The 16,459-nt window shown below is 45.1% G+C and overlaps 1 protein-coding gene across 2 annotated transcripts in view; it reads left to right on the top strand.

Annotated features, from left to right (window-relative positions):
• Positions 1-2,660: 2,660 nt before the first annotated feature.
• The window catches only part of LOC147031871 (uncharacterized), a 65,219-nt gene continuing 51,420 nt past the window's right edge, over positions 2,661-16,459 (top strand). The window contains exons 1-2 of one of the 2 annotated variants that reach the window (XR_015054723.1): positions 2,661-2,871; positions 9,944-10,369. The gene's annotated coding sequence lies outside the window, so the exon portion shown is untranslated. Of the gene's footprint in view, positions 2,872-9,943; positions 10,370-16,459 lie in introns of those variants that run through there. The other variant, XM_085868398.1, reaches the window with a different exon arrangement.

A 16,459-nucleotide genomic window follows, 5' to 3' on the forward strand; every position in this document is an offset into this window, starting at 1 on the left:
TATTTTCGCTTCAAATTCGCAAAACGCTGCATTTCACAAAAAGGACTTGTAAATGCAAAAATGTCTCAAATTGGCCAAAAACAAGATTTTTTTTCACCAAACAAAAGCAATGTCCGACTCAACCTCTTGTTCTGCATCACTATTCTGAAGCGAAAACGCGTGATTTCATTGAAATCGTGAGTAGTTCAGCTTTAAATTCACAAAAATGCTCAAATTACCCTAAAACAAGCTTTTTAAAACAAACAAAAGCATTGTCCGACTCAACTTTTTGTTCTGCATCACTCTTGTGAAGGGGAAAACGCATGCTATTCTTGAAATAGTGAGTATTTTAGCTTCAAATTCGCAAAACGCTGCATTTCACAGAAGGGACTTGTAAATGCAAAAATGTCTGAGATTTGCCTAAAACAAGCTTTTTTCACCAAACAGAGGCATTCCCCGACTCAACTTTATGTTCTGTATCACTATTCTGAAGTGAAAACGCGTGATTTTATTGGAATACTGGGTATTTTAGCTTCAAATTCGCAAAAGGCTGCATCTCACCGAAAGGACTTGTAAACACAAAAATGTCTCAAATTGGCCTAAAACAAGCTTTTTAAAACAAACAAAAGCATTGTCCGACTCAACTTTTTGTTCTGCATCACTCTTCTGAAGGGAAAAACGCATGCTATTCTTGAAATAGTGAGTATTTTAGCTTCAAATTCGCAAAACGCTGCATTTCACAGAAGGGACTTGTAAATGCAAAAATGTCTGAGATTGGCCTAAAACAAGCTTTTTCACCAAACAGAGGCATTCCCCGACTCATCTTTTTGTTTCTATCACTATTCTGAAGCGAAAACGCATGATTTTAATGAAATAGTGGGTATTTTAGCTTCAGATTCACAAAACGCTGTATTTCACAGAAAGGACTTGTAAATGCAAAAATGTTTCAAATTGGCCTCAAACAAGCTTTTTTCACCAAACAAATGAATTACCCTCTTCAACTTTTTGTTCTGCATCACTAGACTGAAGCGAAAACGCGTGATTTTATTGAAATAGTGAGTATTTTCGCTTCAAATTCACAAAACGCTGCATTTCACAGAAAGGACTTGTGAACGCAAAAATGTCTCAAATTGGCCTAAAACAAGCTTTTTTTCACCAAACAAAAGCATTCCCCGACTCAACTTTTTGTTCTGTATCACTATTCTGAAGTGAAAACGCGTGATTTTATTGAAATAGTGGGTATTTTCGCTTCAGATTCACAAAACGCTGTATTTCACAGAAAGGATTTGTAAACGCAAAAATGTTTCAAATTGGCCTAAAACAAACTTTTTTCACCAAACAAAAGAATTGCCCGATTCAACTTTTTGTTGTGCATCACTAAATTGAAGCGAAAACGCGTGATTTTATTGAAATTGTGAGTATTTTAGCTTCAAATTCACAAAATATTTCCCCCCGAATGGGATGGGAGACTATTGCTTTGTGTGCGTGTGTGTGTGCATGCGTGCATGCGTGTGTGTGTGTGTGTGTGTGTGCACGTGCGTTTGTGTGTGCATGGTGTGTGTGTGTGTGTGTACGTGTGTGTGTGTGTGTGTGTGTGCACGTGCGTTTGTGTGTGCGCAGTGTGTGTGCGTGTGCGTGCGTGTGTCCACATCCATATGTTTTCTCTTAAAAATGTTTTTCTCTGCAGCCGCTTGGCCGATCGATGCCAAACTTTAAACATTGGAGTTTTATTTTTATTGCTAATTCCGACGTCATAAGTCACATGGTATGTCACTCATGTTGGATTAAAGGTAAAAATTTGGGCATCTTTTTCTCTAAAACCGCTTCACGAAAAAAATTGAAAGTTGTCATCTGCAATCAACTCCCCATGGGGAAAATCGGGTGATGGGGAGTGTTCCAACCATCATTGGTTGAATTGAAATTATTATCTGAAAAAGCTGAAACTTCATATATCTGATCTCTGACCCGATCTGAGTGAATAATTAAATTTATGACGTTCCTAACCCATGCCAAGAAACGAAGTAACATAATGGGGTGCATGGATGATACAGGAAGATGGGTCATAATAGCAGTGGGCTGTAATGGTGGCATGTTCGGTTGATGATGGTATTTGTGTTCAGAGTGAACGCGCGAGTCGAGACTATACACTCTACGATTGCCGTGTTCATTGTCATTGAAATGCTTAAACAGTAAACATCAACCAAGCAGAAACCTAATAACCAGGCAGCCCTCCATATGACTGATCCCCACCTCCCAGGATTGATGTCAACACACTTCAACTATAAATACACAACACTGTACTCATGATCTTTTCTACCCCCATTCACCCTGCCCAAGTACACCCCTTTGCAGATTATTGTTTTCTCTCCTCTCCTTGCAACCAAATTTCATGGTTTTTGTTCCATCTCTGTTTGAACCCATTTTGCAGAACTCTCCTTCTGAAGTTTGAGCTTTATAATATCACTTCAAGTCTGTTGTGTGTCACCTCCTGTGTTGTTTGTTCTCATCATTCTCTCCACCAATTCTTCCTCTCTCCCTCTTTTGTTCCTCCATCCTGCTGTTGTGCTTTCCCCATTTCTAATGTGTTCATTGTGTTCTCGACTTTGTTTCCCAAAAAGGAAGATTGTGGAATTATTGTGGAACGTGGTGTACCCTCATTGTTCTTTTCAGCGGGGCTGGCTTCTCCCTCGGTCATGAGGAGGTTTCGTTTTCAAGACAAAAACCGATTTAAACCTGAAATTGACCTGAAGAACGGAGAAAGATCCAAGTGTATCAAATAAAACAATAAACTTCACTGAAACAAATGAACGGATTTGTAAAAAAAAAAAAATTCTCGGAAAGACGTGAAACACGATCAAGGGAAGAAAACAACATGTGAAAGTCTTCAATGAGGTGAGTGAGTCCTGTTGGGGGAAAATCTGTTTGTGTCCGAAGTGTGAGGGTTCATATTTATTTATTTATTCTGTGGTGTTGGTGGAAGATCGTGTTGGATTACGAACGGTATCTTGAAATGGAGTGAGTGGTTCGTGATAAACCATTGAGGCCTGTCCAAGCAGTTTGGTGATGTTAATTATTTTCCTCCTACTGTACTGTACTTTAATTCTCTTGAACTGTTTTCAGCCAATTTTAGTCATTTATCGATGTTTGAAACATGAAAGAATCAAGTATCATGAATATTGAATGTGTGTATCCTTGGTTGAAAGGCCTCGATCAGGTTGGGATGCATTTCCAAATTGGGTGAAGAACGTTTCAGTCCTTCCCTTCCTCTTTAATTTGCGATGACTGTCGGGACAGAGTCAGTGGTGATGACTGACTGACTGATGGGGCAGAGACAGAGGCGATGACTGACTGACTGATGGGGCAGAGACAGAGGTGATGATTGACTGACTGATGGGGCAGAGACAGAGGCGATGACTGACTGACTGATGGGGCAGAGACAGAGGCTCGATGACTGACTGATGGGGCAGAGACAGAGGTGATGATTGACTGACTGATGGGGCAGAGCCAGAGGCGATGACTGACTGATGGGGCAGAGCCAGAGGCTATGACTGACTGATGGAGCAGAGCAGAGGCAATGACTGACTGACTGATGGGGCAGATCCAGAGGCAATGACTGCCTGATGGGGCAGAGCCAGAAGCGATGACTGACTGATGGGGCAGAGGCAAGGACTGACTAACTGATGGGGCAGAGCCAGAGGTGATGACTGACTGACTGATGGGGCAGAGCCAGAGGTGATGACTGACTGTCTCTGCCCCATCAGTCAGAGGCTCGATGACTGACTGATGGGACAGAGACAGAGGTGATGATTGACTGACTGATGGGGCAGAGACAGAGGCGATGACTGACTGATGGGGCAGAGACAGAGGCGATGACTGACTGATGGGGCAGAGCCAGAGGCTATGACTGACTGATGGTGCAGAGCAGAGGCAATGACTGACTGACTGATGGGGCAGATCCAGAGGCAATGACTGCCTGATGGGGCAGAGCCAGAAGCGATGACTGACTGATGGGGCAGAAGCAAGGACTGACTAACTGATGGGGCAGAGCCAGAGGCGATGACTGACTGACTGATGGGGCAGAGACAGAGGCAATGACTGATGCAGCAGAGACAGAGGCGATGACTGACTGATGGGGCAGAGACAAAGGCAGAGGCGATGACTGACTGGAGCAGAGGCGATGACCGACTGATGGGGCAGAGCCAGAGGCAATGACTGACTGATGGGGCAGAGCCAGAGGCAATGACTGACTGATGGGGCAGAGCCAGAGGTAATGACTGACTGACTGATGGGGCAGAGACAGAGGTGATGACTGACTGATGGGGCAGAGCCAGAGGCAATGACTGACTGGGGCAGAGCCAGAGGCAATGACTGACTGACTGATGGGGCAGAGACAGAGGTGATGACTGACCACCTCATAGCATGTGTCAGCTGTGAGCTCCACTTCACCCATGAGGAAAAGTAGTTACAAAAACAATCAAATTCTGACAAGTTTACATCTAAAAACACTTTATCATTAACTGTCTATTAAATTGCAGTAATTTGGAGCATCACCATCAATATGGGAATATTTCACAACGGATTGATTTCCACATGATGCATCACAAAGTTAAATGCACATCCTTAAAAAACAAACATCCAGTAAAAGTGCATCCAAACAATCATTCATGCTTTTTTTTTTATTCACTGCAACCACAAGTAAATTTTGGTCATCCAACTCCATCATAACTTCTCCCCTGGATCTGCTGGGATCTGTTGCATGTTGGCTGTTTGTTCCCTGGAGGCAGTGTTCGTGGGTGTTGATTCATTCCCTCATGGTGATCTGGTGGGTATCAGTTGTTTCTTTGCCAGAGGGGATCTTGGAAAGTATTGGCTGTTCCTTCCCTCGAGGGGATCTTGAGTCTTTGAGGACAAGTCTCAAATCAAGTTGCAGATTTTTGAGAGTAAATCTCAAGTTGAGTCTCAAGTCACCAGAGTATAACTTCAGTCTTCAACTTGTGTCAAGTCCCACATTTACTTGTCGTTGTGACCAAAAATATTGGCACTCTTGTACTTTTTTTTTCAAATAACTCGCATTTTTCTCCAATAAGTTGAAATTGACAAAAGTATTTGGTCTCCACAATTCTTTATTTCACTGTTAATATCACAGTCACACTTTCACTCTGTCTCTCCGAAAGGACAGTTTTGAATAGGGTGCATCGAACGCCCCCTTTTTTGCGAAAGTTTGAAAAACATAACGTCGATAGGACAGATGTGTTCGAATACATGAAAAAACATTTCTCATTTTTTTCAGAATTTTCGGTCATCATCTTGGGGGTCCACATCGGGGTCAAAGTTCAGGCACACAGCTCCTGCGCATTTTTCAGAAAGTGTTATTTTTCACTGTATAGTGATCAAAACTTGTATCTGGTGGTGAAATAATTCTGACATATCGATGTCAGATGATGTCACCTCCATTGATGATGTTCCAGTGATATGGGGCCAATCAAATACTCTGGGAAATTTGCCGAAGAAGCGGGAAACTGGTGATTTTCCCAGAAAAAAAACAACAAAATAGGAACAAATGCCTCGGTTCTGTCAAATTCACGGCTTTATTACCCAGAATTATGTGTATTCATATCAAGGTACTCAAAGAATATCATTAATGATCAAGTTTCAAGCGTTTCCAGAGATTCAGATTATCTTTCCTGTCATTCTCAGTGACTTGTTGCACATTCTGAAAGTGTTCTTCAGACTTCGTTGCACCGAGAGAGTCCGTTCTGAGTTTTCTTAGACGTTTAGCCGCATCATTCGTTGCGTCGAGTGCTTTGGTTTTAGATTTTGAATCCACATAGGCTGGAAGTGTTGCTCACTCACTCACTTAATAAGTTAAGAATGAATCGTCCAGTTCAAGTTCTTGGAACACAAACCAAGAATCAACCGAGACAAAGTCAGATAGGGAAGATGTCAAGTGAATGTCCTTGGGGAAGTGAGGCTTTCCGAAGTCTGTACCAAAGCGCGCAGGCAATAGTCCAAGTTCCTTTGTCCAAACTTTTAAAGTCCAAACTGTCCAAATCGTCCAAACTGTCCAAATCGTCCAAACTTTTACATTCATGATCTGCCATGTGTCAAATTCTCCGATAAAACAATTTCCGGGAAAAAATACCATTTTACAGGAAACTGTGCCAACAAATTACAAGCCAACCGTGTTACAAACATCACCAAAGGAGCAGTACATTGATATATCAGAATTATTTCACCACCAGACAAAAGTTTTGATCACTATACATTGAAAAATAACACTTATTCTGAAAAATGCGCAGGAGCTGCATGCCTGAACTTTGACCCCGATGTGGACCCCCAAGATGATGACCGAAAATTCGGAAAAAAAAGATGTTTTTTCATGTATTCGAACACATCTGTCCTGTTGCCATTATGTTTTTCAAACTTTCGCAAAAAAGTGGGCTTTGATGCACCTGAGCCCTCACTCTCCCACACCCCCAGGAACACATCTGGCTGCGGCTTCCCTCCACTCCCACCTCATGTTTACACGTGTGTTATACCGTCCACCAAACTGTAATGACTCCAGTTTCACCTCACTGTCCAAAAACATGGACCAACTTCTATCTTCTCATCCCAATTCTTTCTTCCCCATATTTGGTGACTTCAATTGTCATCATGCCAGTTGGCTGGGTGTGGGTCGCTCTCTCACCTGCCATGGCACTTCAGCAAAAGACTTGTGTGACTCATTGGGACTGACTCAATCAGTCAACTTCCCAACCCGGATCTCAACCAACGGTACTCCATCTCTTCTGGACCTGAATTTGACCAATTTCCCTGAGAATATCTGAAGTTCTTCCTTCACTCCAATCGGTTCTTCTGACCACATGCTTGTCAAAGTCGATTCTCTCGCTGTTGTGAGAGAACCACCTCAGCACCGTCGAGTCTGGCATTTCAATCAGGCCGACTGGCAAGGACTTCAAGCAGCCATCAAACTTCTACACTCGTCTCCCATCTCTGCTCTCTCTGACATCAACTCATCTTGGGAATTATTTCAAAGGAATTTTCTCTCTCGCTCTCTCGCTCTCTCGCTCTCTCGCTCTCTCGCGCTCTCGCTCTCACAGATTTATCCCATCTCATCTTCAGTTGTCATATCCTTCCTCCTGCCCATGGTACACTGAAGCTTGTGGTGGGGCAATTGTCCTGAAACAACTTGCATTTGCCTCATGGAAGGCAAATCCAAGTGAAGGCAATCTCAATTCCCTCCACAAAGCTCAGAACAAGTTTGTCTACTGTGGGAAACTGAATTCTTAATTGAATATATCATGAGGTAAAATGCCAATTGGCTTTAGTTAATGCTTAAAGAAATAATTTAATAAGTATTTGTTTGGAAAGCTGGTAGGGAGGCATTGCACACATTCCTTAGGACGAGTAAAAACCTTGAAAAGCTTTATCTCTGATTTGCTGGCCCAGATGGCCAGGGCAAGAAATCACATTCTCTTTCCTCCCCTCACCCGGACAATCTGGAGCAAGCACCGATAAGACACCGTTTCTCATCCCGTGTTTGTGATTTTAACCTTTCAAAGTTGCATCTGTTGCTTCTTCAAAAGGCCTCTCTTTCTTCAGTTGATTTCATTTGAGGAAAAAACCATGCCCTGGTGAGATCACACATATACTCGTGATACTCCATGTGAAGTTTAAGTTTTTGCATGCGCCATCGCTCCAGGCTAAGGTAACTTATGCACAAACTTGTCTTTTATTTGTTCCTGAATAAACAGCTTCAACTGAACGAAAAGTTATTTCTCTCTCGAGGTGGCCAAAACTGCCCTGACACTACCCATCGGAGAGCCAGTAAACAACATCTTTCGTCCTTCTCTGTCCAAACAAACAACTCTGTGTCCTTTTCTCCTCACAAGACAGAGATTTTGCTGTCAAACCTCAACTCAGATTCTGCAACCGATCCAGACGGCATCAGCCCACGTGTCCAAAAAACCTGCTCCTCTGCTTTTGCTCACCCTCTCTCTGTTCTATTCAGCCTCTCATTTGCTCAAGGCCATCTGCCATCTGCTTGGAAATCAGCCTTCTCCCAATCATCAGCAATGTTATGGACTCCATCAACGCTTCAGACATTAAATGCTTCCTCTTCTCCAATGGCTTGATTTCCGATCATCAATTTTGGTTTAGACCAGGTCACTCTTCCCTGGATATGCTGCTCCTGCTTTCGCAACAATGGATGGAGGTACTCAATGCCAGACATGAAATCAGAGCCATCTCCCTCAACATATCGTGTGTCTTCGATGTGGTCTGGCACTGTCCTGCTCACCAAACTCTTCCTATGGTATCCAAGGACATCTCCACTCACAGCTTGCAGACTTCCTCTCCTGTCAGTCAACGTGTGGCCCTTAATGGAATTCTCTCATCCCCTCTAAATCAACATCTCATCAACTTAAGCTCACAGTCCAGACGGGAGTTCCTCAAGATAGTCTTCTGGGCCCTGTTCTTTTTCTGATTTTCATCAATGATCTCTCTGACTCTGGAAAATCCTCTTCATCTCCTTGCTGATGAATCCACCCTCCGCCATACCATCTGTCTTCCCTCAGTTCAGCAAGCAGCAGCCTCCTCACTCTATGCAGATCTGGATAAAATCACAAGCTGGTCCAACACTTCGAACATGTCTTTCAATCATGACAAATCTCACATTCTCACAATGTCTCTCCAAAAGGACCATCTGGAGCCCCCCCCCACCCCATCTACTTTCTCAACAATCCTGTGGAAGCAGTCCTCTCATTCTGACTCGTGGGTCTCACTGTCTGCCATGATCTTTCCTGGGGAAGCCATATTTCCAAGCTGGCCTCCAAATGCCATCGCCAGCTGTGAATCCTCCGTCATGCAAGGTCCTTCCTCAGCACACCTGAGCTCCTGTCCACGTACAAAGCTTTCATCTGCAGCCTGATGAAGTACTGCTTTCCTCTCTGGGCTGGTGCTCCCGCCTCTCACCTTTCTCGGCTTCTTTGCTGAGGACACCAAGGCATTTAGGATCATTGGTATCTCCCGTGATGAGGCTGAGTGTTTGGGTCTCTCACCGCAGACAGGTCGGTGGTCTTTTTGTCTTCGACCGTCTCCTCTCTGGCCTCGCCTCGCTTGCTCTGACTGTGATCTGTCCTCCAATATTTCTACAGGTTTCTCAAGGTCCACCAGCTACCCCTTCTGGTAAAACTTCCAAAATCATGAAGCACTGCTCACCTTCACTCTTTCATTCCTCCTTTTTCCTGCCTTTGGAATAAACTCCCTCATTCTGTTCAATCCCATTCTTCCCTCCAGGCCTTCAAAACAGCTGTTCACCACCACCTATCGTCCCCCATCCAAAACCTCGATCCTTTCTACCCCCGTTAATTCACCACAAACCCACCTCCTTCAAATTCCCTGCTTTCCTTCTTGAAAGTCCCTGTAGTGTCCATCTTGTATACCCCGTGTTCCCCGCCCAATCCCTCTCCCTTCCACAGATCTCTGAATGTCGCTGTTCCCCACTGTTTTGTTCTTCCCACTCCTCCCCGCCCCCCACTTGCGGTGCATTGTGTGTTAGCTCTCATACGAGTCTCGACAAGGTATACAAAAAAAAATAAGTGAAGACGTGACTCGATCCCAGAGAATTTTTTTTTGAGTTTCACACGATTGCTCGGACAGAATCTTGACGGATATGTAAAATAGTCAAACGGGAGATAAATGGAGGATCGAGAGCGTTTTTGCAAACTACACTGTGGACGTTATATCTTGAAATGCAGCAGCAAATTGTGTGAGTGAAAGAAACACTTCATGTGATTTGATTATGTTTTTTTTTTTCAATCATCGATTGTTCAACATGAACATTTCAGACTGCACAGTTTAATGATTTTAAATGAGGAGTTTATTTCATTTCTGTGTGCTTTGTCTCTCGGACACACAATTTGATGCAAGCCAAGTGCCGACTAACGTGCAATCGTTCATGCAGTCAGGTTCCTGGAGAACAAGAGCCGATCCTGAGGCAGGCTCGCATCCAAAATATTCCAAGGCTGTCCATGCCAATGGGACAACCAGCACCCTTCTCCATGGACACCAGACAATTGTCAGCCATGTCCACGTCAAGCAGACAACCTTTACACCTGCTCATGTTCACATGACAGACGTTGGAACTGGCGACACCCATAAAACAACTTATGGCTCACGCCCGCAACTCATCAGAACAGTGACCACCCACATGAGAAAACCATCATGCCCTCAGACAACCATCTGACCAGCTCACCCTCCATCAAGCCGGCCCACCCCATCAGAAGACTCAGGTCATCTCACGCCACCGGCAGATGACCGTCGGACCAGTTCACATTTCGCATAAAACTTGTCATCAACTTACTCAATAAACCATGAAACGTACCAAGAAGTGTTTTCTTTGCTGTCTGCATTGCATTGTTGTTGTGTACAAATGGAGGCTCGGTGAAGAATTTCCAACATCACATTCACTCAAACCTTCATAAGGGAGAAAACTTGGCTTTGGTGGAGAAGATGAGCACATCGATGAAGTTGTGCTTTTGAGAGTAAAACAAAACTCCAAGTCTGGAACAACCTGTTGATTTCGTCCATTTTTTCCAGGTCTCGATGGCTTGCATCCAAGGACATTAAAGTATCGAATATAAAAGTGTATTGGTGTCAGGTACCCCAAGACATTGAACTCCAAGAAGGAGTTTGGTGTACTTCTGCTGATTATGGAATACCATGTGAAGATCAAGTTTGTTGTCAATTCCGTCATGAACCTCAAGCTTGATCATTGAAAGGTGATTCGACTTCACCGACATGTCTTGCCATTCGATGCATATTTGTGGTCGAGGAAGTAATCCTGCCTGACCAGTTTGGATTCTGTCCTGGTCACTCAGCTACAGACATGTTGCTCCTCTCTCTAACATCTCTTTCAATCCTGACAAATTGCACGGTTTTCACCTTGTCACTCCGAGCAAGGTGTGTAGGAAGAATGAATTCGACATGGGTGGGTGAGCAGTTGGCCCATCTTGCTGATGCTTTATCTACTCCAGTTTAAGCCTGGTGTTGGCTTAACGGTTAAGGTGGCTGGCTTAAGATCTTAGGGTCTTGAGTTTGAGCCCCTGTTACCGTTGAATTAACACCACGTGGGTTAATTCAGCCTGTCATCGTTCTGAGGTTGGCAAAATGGGTCCCAGTGTACTGGAAACAGAGGGCACTGCATCAGCGGCACAGGTGCGCTCCCATTAAATGATGCAAGCAGCACCCACAGGCTGCACATGAAAATCAACCATTCCCAAATCAAATGTCATCGATATTGCTTTGGCAATTTAAAGGCATTTGAAGATGAATTAAATGATCTCTTTTCCAAAACAGTGTGACTTGCCAGGCCCAATTAATGGACGAATGTGATTGGTTCACTGAAGAAAACCTAGATTGTGGGTACGATTTCCTCCGTTGAACGGTTTTTGATGTATCTTCTTAACATTAGAACGGCCACTTTATAACTACTGGCAATGATGACCGGGTACCAAGATATCCCACTTTGATACAACCCCACTTTGAGCAGACATCTGGCCCAATACGTCCTCTTTATTCAATTTAATTCAGAATGGGATTAAAAAAAAATAAAATTCAAATCAATTGGAAGACCAAATAAAACAGGTATTGCATTGGAGTCCCCAGGAGGAACCTGAACAAGCAAAAAGGAAAGATGAAGACATCAGAAGGAACTTGGACAGGACTCAGATTTCAGCTGCTGCTCTTCCCCTCAAACCCATCCAGGTACAGCCAAGTGGGTCTTATTCAAAAAATTAATAAGTAAATCAAAAATATCCCAGATTCAAAAAATGAAATAATTCTGGCTGCCAAACCATGCGTCCGATCAGGTTGAAATCTGAAACGTATTCCCCATCATGACTCGTTTGTAATTTTGAAGTTTCACATCAATTGATGTTCGAGAGTTAAAAATATATTTTCCTTCAATCCAATATGTCTGCCAAACCACATGACCTATCAAATTATTTATGAACACCCAGCTATCCCAAGGCTTGGGGAACGTGTGTGTGAAGTTTCCCCTTGATCTGTACAGTTGTTCTGGAGATGTTAAAAGTTTTCAGGGTAAATCCAATATCATGGCTGCTAAACCACGTGACCTATGACGTCATAGGCGAGGAACTGTTCCTCAGAGATGGTGAAGTGAATGCAAGAGAAAAAACCTTCGGAGTGTAAGGCTTTATTTCACTTGATTGAAGCCGTCTCTACAGACACAAAAGGAATACATGTGCAGTAAGGAATACATGTGCAGTCGATCACCGCAAAATATATCAGCAATTAGCCAGCATAAGCACGGAGTCCGGTATACTCTCAATTCTCACCATTCAACGAGCACCAAGTGAACCACCCCCGTAAATGACATTGCCCCAGGGACAATCCCACCGACCGCGCGACATCTCGGTTTTATCTGTCCCGTGTGCGAGCCGCGCGACCGTGATCGCGCGTCACTTCATCCTTTATTTCATCACATTCTCCCCATCTTTAAAATGTAACTGGAGGCCCAACTAACGCACCATGATTACTTCAAAGCTATAGGAGCATACATTTCAAGCAGTGTGAACTATTTAAACTACAGAAGCATACATTTCAAGCAGTGAGGATTATTTTGAGTTATAGAAGCATGGTAAGGTGCCATCGAGGGATGCCGATAATCCCCTTTTCAGATCGAGTCGTCAAGGGGGTTTTATCCGTCAACCTCTCCGGGAGTAAATGGTGGTTTCACTTGAGGGAGGCTTCCGATCCTCTTGGGTATCCTCGATTCGTGCCGGGGATGACTCCTCGATCGCTCTCGGGTGGAATGCGGTAGCTCCGTCGCCACCATTCTCGGGTGGAGGAGTTCCTGAGGGGGAAACACCTGGGGAGGGAATGCCAGAGGGAGGAGTACCAGATGGAGGAGTACCTGCGGGAGCCAGATGGTGAACCGACACAGTGGTCTCCCTGCCATCAGGAAGTCTAACATGAGCATACTCAGGATTAGCATCGATGAGTTCGACCTTCTCCACCATTGGTTCATACTTGCTTTGTCATACCGGGCGCTTCATGAACACTGTTCCTGGATAGGTTAGCCAGTTGGGCACCGATTGGCCGCCAGTATATCGTCGTTGGTGATGGACGTACAGAGCGAAGAGCGTATGGAATTCAGGGCATTGGGAAGGGTAACCTCCCACCGCTCGGGCCCCAGTCCTCTCGATCTCAGCGCCAGGGTTACGGCTTTCCAAATGACTCCATTATACCGTTCCACCTGCCCATTACCCTGTGGGTTGTAACCCGTCGTTCGACTAGTTGCTATGCCGTGCTCAAATAGGAACTGTTTTAGCCCGGCCGACATGAAACTCGGTCCTCTGTCTGAATGTATGTACGAAGGTTTCCCAAACATGGCAAAGAGGTCAGAGAGACATTTCACGACAGTGCCCGAGCTCATATCCGAGCACGGGAATGCAAATGGGAACCTTGAGTATTCATCAACAACAGTGATTATGTATCTGTTGTCTGTCTCAGTCGGCAGGGGCCCTTTGAAGTCGATATTTAGTCTCTCGAAGGGTGAAGTGGCCTTGATCAACCTGCCAGGAGCGGCGCCATAGAATCTGGGTTTTAGTTCAGCACAAACAGGGCATGAAGCACTCATTTGTTTAATATCTCCGATAGAATAGGGAAGGTTTTGTCTGCGCACAAAATGTGCCATTCTGGTTACCCCTGGGTGGCACAGAGACACATGAAGGTCTTGCAACGCCCGACCGGATGTCGCCGAACAGCAGACCCGAGAGAAGGTGTCTGCAGCAGGGTTTTCCCTCCCGGGCCGATAAACAATGTCGTAACTATAACAAGATAGATCTATCCGCCATCTCATTATTTTCTCGTTCTTAATTTTCCCGTTATTTTTCCCATCAAACATGAAGGCAACGGATCGCTGGTCCGTGACGAGTGTGAAGTGCTTGCCCAGTAAATAATGTCTCCATTTACGTAGGACTTCGACAATAGCGTACGCTTCCTTCTCTATCGCCGAGTGTCTCTGCTCGCTTCTAGAGAGAGTTCTCGAGAAGAACGCGACGGGTCGTCCGGACTGATTGAGCGTCGCGGCGATCGCATGATCAGAAGCATCCGTTTCCACCACGAACGGCACCGTGCTGTCGATCGATAATACCACGGAATTACTGATATCATCTTTGAGGCTGTGGAAAGCTTTTACAACAGCGGCATCTGGCGGGAAGTTTTTGCAATGCACCAGGGGATGTATTTTCTCAGAGTATTGGGGAATCCATCTGGCTTAGTAAGCGAACATCCCAATCACCTGACGCAATGTCTGCAGGCCATGAGGTGGGGGTAGCTCAGGAGCGGACGCAATCGTTCAGGATCGGGCTTAATCGTGCCGTCGGCGATTGTGTCGCCGAGAAGATCAATTGACTTTGCCGAGAATACGCATTTGTCGTCGTTGAGAGTCAGATTATATTTTCTAGCAATGCTCAAGAATCTGTCCAGATTTGTATCATGTTCCCCCTGATCTTTACCGCACACCGTGACATTGTCCACGTAAACAAAAGTGTCTTTGAGGTTTTCATCCGACAAGATGTCGTCCATAAGTCGTTGGAAGCAAGCTACTCCATTGGTGACACCGAACGGGATCCTCTTAAATTGATAGAGGCGTCTACCTGCCTCGAACGCGGTGTAAGGTTTGTCTTCCTCTCGAATGGGAATTTGATGATAGGCACTTTGCAAATCGATGGTGCTGAATATTTTGTAGTTGGCCACGCGTTCGACCATCTCGTCTATGTGCGGCAAAGGGTAGGCATCAAGGTGGGTGAAGCGATTGACCGTTTGAGAGTAATCGACAAGCATTCGTTTATTATGGTTCTGGTTGGTGGTCACCAATACCTGCGCGCGCCATGGCGAATCGCTCGGTTCTATAATACCTTCTTCCAATAATCGCTTGGTCTCAGAAGTGATGAAGTTCATATCGGCAGTGGTATATCGTCGCGATTTGATCGCTATCGGTTTACAGTCCGGCGACAAGTTAGCAAACAGCAGGGGGGACGATACCTCTGCGGTGGTCAGAGCATTTAGAATTAGACGAGGTTTGTTTCCTCCAAAGGGTATTTCGACGCTCGTGTGCTGCTTGAGGACATTATGACCCAAAATTACATCTGCGCATAAATCTCGAAGCACCAGTACCCTTACATCCCAATACGTGTAGCCTTTTACGTCCAACTCAACATTGCAGTACCCTCGTACACTGGACTGTAGTGATGTGGAGGCCATGCATACCGTATTGTCTGTCGGGTGGGTCTTCCATTTCCTGCCTTTCGCGAGTGAGCTGTTGACGAAACTTTCAGAGCTACCGGTATCGATCAGCGCCTCAGCCATATGCCCGTTAATTCGTACGTTGATGATAACTTTGGATAGATTCCCCGGTGAAGCTGCTGTTACTTTCTTTTGTGAGTAGAGAGCCGCAGAAGTGGGTTTATTTCTTCTAAGAGTAGATTTGCATACCCTGGCATAATGCCCTTTCTTGTCACAGTTCATGCATGTGGCATCCCTGGCGGGGCATTTGATACAGGGGTGTCTTTTATACCCACAGAAGAAACATTTACCAACCGAAGTAGTTGCCGAGGAGTTTGACGAGGTCTGGGTGTCCGATTCCTCAGGTTTATCTCTATCCTCAGTATCGGAGGTATCCCGGGGAGTTCTTTGAGTTTCCGCCGTAGCAGCGTTCATTAGCAACACCGGTGTCCCATATGATTCAGATTGCTGCTGTGCCGCGTCCATAGCTCGGGCCTGGTCAGCTACCGTTTCAAGATTGGGTTGTGCTTTTTCCAGTAAGCGTTGCCGAATGGGGGCTGACCTGAGCCCCTGGATGAAAGCCTCTCGGGTCGCTTCATCTCAATGTTCCTCGGCGGTTACAGCCCGGAAATTGCAGTCTTTGCCCAACTGCCTCAGAGCTTGCAGGTACTGATCGATTGTCTCACCGGCTTCTTTCCTGCGTGTGTTGAGAAGATGTCTTGTGTATACCTCGTTCTTGCGCTTCACGTAGAGCGCCCGCAGCACGTCGATCGCTGCGTCATAGGTGTCACACTCCGAGAAGAGCCTGAATATACTTGGTGAGACATGGTTTGCAAGTGCGGCCAGTTTGTCGGCTCCCTCTTCAATGATGGTCAGATTGTGTGAGAAGGAGCGGTACCAATGGGACCACTTCATTTCCGAGTCAGTAGCGTTGGGGTCCGCATCGAACCTCTCCGGCTTGTAGATCTTGTCTATAGTCGGTTGAGGCAGCCGAAGGGATCAAATGAAATAAATTGAAGTGAATGCGAGAGAAAAAACCTTCAGAGTATAAGGCTTTATTTCACTTGATTGAAGCCATCTCTACAGACACAAAAGGAATACATGTGCAGTAAGGAATACATGTGCAGTCGATCACCGCAGAATATATCAGCAATTAGCCACCATAAGC

Source organism: Eptatretus burgeri, chromosome 2 (assembly GCF_056783735.1).
Source record: "Eptatretus burgeri isolate ZD-2024b chromosome 2, Ebu_testis_v1, whole genome shotgun sequence".
NCBI classification, from domain to species: Eukaryota; Metazoa; Chordata; class Myxini; order Myxiniformes; family Myxinidae; genus Eptatretus; species Eptatretus burgeri.